Genomic DNA, 6,100 nt, shown 5'->3' with positions numbered 1-6,100 from the left:
AAGGAAAAATGACAATGCCTTCGTCTGCGCAAATTTCACGTGGTTGAGTGCACGACTCAAGACACTGCGTACAGTTTATGGAAAAAAATAATACATTTTTTAGTGATGGCAAAATAAAGCCCAATAAAGCAGTGAAGCACTCAAGGTAAATGGTCCACACACACGTATAGGCTTCAAGGTGAGTCATTACCTCGACTAGGCCATCGTGTGGACTGAAAAAAATCACAACATAACACTGTGAATACAAAAAATATATTTGAAGAGTTCATTCTGATAGTAATAGAGTAAGAGTGTAACATGAATTGTTCTGTGTTACTTTGAGCTTATTAGACCTAAGATTTATGGCCCGAGCCCGAGCCCGAACCCGAACCCGAGGCAATTTCGGGCCGGGTCGGGCCTGAAATGTCAGTCATACGGTCGGGTCGGGTTCGGTCCTGCTTTTTTTTTTTTTTTTTTTTTTTTTTTAAATTAATTAATAATTATAAATATATGTTCATTAAAAATATATACTTAAACTATGTATGGATACTAGACCAAGGAATATAGTAAATCAAATAAATATTATTTGTGTACAATTAGTTGTGATTGCGGAAATCATAGCGTACAGTGACGTTGGTGACTTTTCCATCCGCATTAACAAACGCATTTTGTAAAATACGATCGCGCTTTATTGTTTAAATAAACGCGTTATATAGACTAGAATCTCCCAATTATTATAATTAGCTCGCTTTATTTTGTTTTAAAGCGTATTATATAGAATACGATCGCTTTTGTCGGAAGCGTACATTGACGTTGGTGACATTTTCATCCGCGTTAAAAAACGCAATTTGTAGAATACGATCGCGCTTTATTGTTTAAATAAACGCGTTATATAGACTAGGATCTCCCAATTGTTATAATTAGCTCGCTTTATTGTTTTAATAAGCGTTTTATATAGAATACGATCAGGGGGGGGGGGGGGGGGATTTGCATAGGAGTCGGAAAAGGGCACAACACGTCAACACCCCCTGAATGAAAGTGCTGCGCTAAAATCTTAAGGACGTACTACTACTGCTGCTGTGGATTATGGCCCAATGATCAAGTCGTCAAAATGACGGACGCCCTTAAATGTTTTCGCTACCTCAAAAAAAAAAAACCGTCAATGACAGATTGTCGCTTAATGTAACATCTGCAGTGCAGACACAGAAATATAAAAGATGTAAATGTTTATACAGTTTTATTTAACTTAGGCCTAGATGTTGTAACAAAAGGCAGAGTTTAATTTGTTATCATAAATCACCCCTCCTTAAAAATAAAATATGTAATTTCGGGCCCCCTCGGGCCGGGCCAGCAAATCCAGTTAATTAGTCGGGCTCGGTCCGGGTCGGGTTTAATACCCCTCGGGCCTGCGTCGGGCTCGGGTGCTTTTTTTTGGCCCGATCTTACCTCTAGAGCTTATGCAACAAGTCGACTCATCATGTTTATTTGTATAGCCCTTAATCACAAGAGGTCTCAAAGGGCTGCATAGACCACAGACTATTACAAACTAAATGGTAAATGGACTGCAGTTGTATAGCGCTTTTCAAGTCACCGAAGACCTCCCAAAGCACTTTACAATGTATTCCACACTTTCCAATTCACACCTACACCCACCGACTATACCCTGACTACAGACTATTATTACACCATTCCCCTAACATAAAACCTAACGAGGACAAGAAAAAACTCAAAACCTCAGCATGAGGAAAAGGAAGAAACCTTGAGAAGGGACTGCACATGAGGTAATCCCCCTTCCAGGATTACCAGGCCAAAATGGATGGTGCAATACATGGATATCGTCAACAGGAAACAAAGGTCATTCATAGGCTATAGTATATAGCCTGGATTTAGACAGTTCCTCTGAGGTTGCAGATCAAATCTCAGAGGGCTGAGCATTCCACGGCAACGGGGTCCGAATGGAAAAAGCTCTCGAGCCTTTGGATCTCTTCTTGGCTCTTGGGAACAGTAGTAGACTAACATTTTCCAAGTGAAGGCTCCAAGCAGGAACATAGGGGAAAATTAAATCTGAAAGAAATGGAGGTACAAGTCCTTGCATAATTTTGTGTATCACCAACAGAACCTTTAAATCACATCTTAAACTGACCCAAAGCCAATGCAGGTTAGCTAAAATCGGGGTAATGTGATCAAAATCTCTTGTATTAGTTAAAAGCCTCGCTGCAGCATTGTGTAGCAGATGCAGGCTTTTGATGCTGAATTTTGGGAGAGCGGATGGATAGTAATACATTACAGTAATAGAGACGGGAGGTAATAAACGCATGAATTATAATCTCAGCATCATTTAGTGAAATGATCTCTGAGGCCTTTAGTGTTACCTGTGGTGTTCCACGGGGCTCAGTTTTTTAAGTGAGTTCCCATTGCTATGGAGATGACTCCCAACTGTGTCTTCCAATGGAGGGATATGCCCCACTTAATTGTGGAAATTTGAGATCTGACTCGCTGAGATAAAAAGATGGATGTCACTTAACTTCTTGCGCCTCAACCCTGAAAAGACTGAAATGTTAATTATTGGTCCATCTAAATGTCGTGACTTGTTCCGAACAATGACAAATGCAACATCACCCAGAGTGACTCAGTCAAAAATCTAGGTGACACATCTTAACATAATCTGTCCTTTCAAACACATGTTAAGAATATTAGAACAGCTTTTTTCCATCTTCGCAACATTGCAAGAAATCGCCCTGTGTCTGTCAGTCTGATGGGAGATAATATAAAGGGGTTGTTAATTTTTATTTAAAAACAATAGTTTTTCCAAAATATTTGGATCCAGACAGATTCCTTTTTTTGCAGATAATTTCACTAGCTTGCTAGATAGATAGCTAGATAGAGAGATACTTTATTCATCCCCGTAGAGAAATTCACACTTCCAGCAGTCTCCTTTGTTGTTTATTAACAGATTAACAGGATGCCCTCGGGTGTTTTGTTGTAGTGTAGCCACAGCGGCGTGGATGGCGTCACACGCTAGTCCAAAAGTTTGATGTCCCTGCAGCAGATGGAAATCTTTGTGCCCAGGGATACACCACCTCGTGTTAGCGAGTCCACCTCCTCTCCGCTTCCTGAAGGCTTTCATGTCTCTGTCTAACAGCGCTGAAGCCGGGTAGCTCCGGGTAGCTCCTGGTAGTTTCGGGTAGCTCTGGGTGGTTCCACGTTAGCGTCCGGGATGCAAGACGTAAACCACGTTTCCGTAAAACACAGAAAACTGCACTCCCTGTACGCTTTTATGTTTTTCACCATCACAGCCAGTTTGTCGGTCTTATTTGGTAGAGAGTTCACATTTACCATGATTACGGACGGTACCAAAGACTCATGTTAGCTAGCGAGTAATGCTGTCCTCCTCCGGACATATTCACACATCTAAACAAATCGCCTATTCTGCCTGACTTCAGTCCACACCATCTGTAACACTATATTGTAAATGGAAGATCCACTGACTCATACCTACTTTACATACAATTGCTCGGAAATACAAAGGTACTTTGTAAAAAATGTTCGCTGTAAATGCTGGAAAACTTAAGGGCTGCCAGTGTTGCACCTCGGCACAACTCGAGTCCTTTTGGTCTATTTGCAGGTAAATATTGCCGTCTACTGCCTTCATCAAAAGCGATACAATTCAAAATCGGGCTTACAACCTTGCACAGCAATAAATCACCATTGTAAAAAGTGTTGGTTGGTTATATTCTTCTGTCGACGTTATTGATATTTGTTGCAACTAAAATGTTTTTCAAGTCTGATGGCTAGGACTTCTCTGCCGTCCGGCATGGATGTCATTCTGCTGGGGAAAGCAACGTGACATCACGTACAAAGGGTCAATAGGGGACCTCCAATTCTAAGGGAGTTTCTTTGCCGCTTTTATATCGAACCACACTCAAAGCGAGTGAATAATTCACAGGGCTTCAATCATCACCGCTTACATCATCAACACACATACCTCGAATCGTGGTTCATGAACCACTCAACTAAATTACTCGGCACACGGTTTAGGGAATTGAGCCGAGGAGCACTACATATTTGCCTCTCATCTCTCTTCAGGTCTATCTGACATTATTGACCAATCAGAATCAGGATTCTTAAAGGGGAGATCAGTTGATAATAACATTAAGCTGATAAGGGACACTATAGATTATAGGGAACTAATTGAAAGTGATGGCTATCTTTTTTTCAGGACTTTTACCATAGGTTTGATTCAGTGGGACATGGCTTTATCCCATCTGTGCTTGAATCATTTGGCTTTGGTTTAAATTTTGAAAAGGTTTATACCCAAATATTAATAGGTGTGGGTCCTTACTTTAGGGTACAACTCCAAGTTGAATGATAAATGTTGGTATCCCACAAGGATGCCCAATATCACCCTATCTATATATATCAGTTGCAGAGCCGCTGGCCATCTACAATAAATAACTCAATGTTCTAGCCACTGAAATAAATATAAAAAAAAAAAAGGTTGACAGAGGCGGGCAGCACGGCGGCGCAGTGGTTAGCGCGTGTGTGGCACAGTTCTAAGGTTCTTGGGAACCTCCTGTGTGGGTTCAAATCCAGCTACCGGACTTACTTTGCGGAGTTTGTATGTTCCCCACATGCTTGCGTGGGTTTCCTCCGGGCACTCCAGTTTCCTCCCACATTCCAAAGACATGCATTTCAGGTGGATTGTCCGGTCCAAATTGTCCCTAGGTGTGAATGAGCGAGCGAGTTGTCTGTCCCTGTGTGCCCTGCGATTGGCTGGCAACCAGTTCAGGGTGTCCCCTGCCCACTGCCTGATGATTGCTGGAATGGGCTCCCCCGCGACCCTACTGAGGATAAGCGGTGCAGCTAATGAGATGAGATGAGATGAGGTTGACACAGATATTTTCCTGAAATTTTGCCATTAAGTCCCAATTGACTTAGAAAAGAAATTACTTTAGCTTCCGGTCTACCATTAAACTGAAAAAAATGTGATCTCTTACCAAAACATGATAATAATTTAAAATACATTGATAAAATACCTATGACATCTACTGTTAGTTATCTTGGAGTTTATGGTAAAATGGTCTGCATTTATATAGCGCTTTTCAAGTCAATGAAGACCTCCCAAAGCGCTTTACAATGTGCTTCACACTTTCCCATTCACACACCAATAGCGGCCATGCAAGGCGCTGACTTGCATATAGGGCATTAGCGATTCAGTGTCTTGCCCATGGACACTTCGACATACAACACAGAGGAGCCGGGAATCGAACCGGCGATCTCTTGATCCCAAGCTCCTCCAGAGCTAATGCCGCCCATTTATCTAAAATAGATACCAAACAAAATCAAACTCTGAATGTAAAAAAAAAAGAATGTAAATCTCAACTTGATTTTGTCAGGAGTTGGTGTCTGCAGAACTTATTTTCTCCAAAAGATGTCAGCATTATCCTGTTTTCTAATCCCCTTCACTTTTCCCGTGTCTTGGTGTTTGTAATTTGACAATCAGCCTCCTCCACTATGAATACATAGTTTCCCAACTCACTTTGCTGAAACGTTTTGATTTCCTGAAGCCTCTCACTTTCCAACACGACAAACCTTCGCCTTCCACGTTACAGTTTTCCACTCTAAGACCTACCACGCCATCTCCTCTTCTGGTTCCCTCCTTGTCCCTCTTAACCTGTCCCACCAACTTGTCCAGAGATCATATAATATTCGCACTCATTTTACTGAAAAAAAGGACAAAAATGCAATTAATCCTATCTTATGTACAGCAAAAAAAATCTATTCACAAAAAACATCAAAAGTGTAAACCCGTTTTTTTGCAAATTTGTCAGCGAATTGTTTTTTGTGTATTTTAGCTTAATAGACACTGCATATGTCCAAAATATATAGAGTATACTTAAAAATAGTATATAAAAAGTCAAGTCATTTTTATTTGTATAGCCCTTAATCACAAAGAGTCTCAAAGGGCTGCAAAGGTTATTGCAAACCACAGAATATTATTACAGATTATTATTACACCATCCCCTGGTCTAAAACCTACATGAGGGCAAGGAAAAACTCAAAAACCTCCACACGAGGAAAATGAAGAAACCTTGAGAATTGCAATAACAAATTAATACAC

Source organism: Urocampus carinirostris, chromosome 3, assembly GCF_059441175.1.
Source record: "Urocampus carinirostris isolate Australia breed hairy pipefish chromosome 3, RoL_Ucar_1.0, whole genome shotgun sequence".
Lineage (NCBI taxonomy): Eukaryota > Metazoa > Chordata > Actinopteri > Syngnathiformes > Syngnathidae > Urocampus > Urocampus carinirostris.
Note: the sequence above shows the minus strand (reverse complement) of the source record.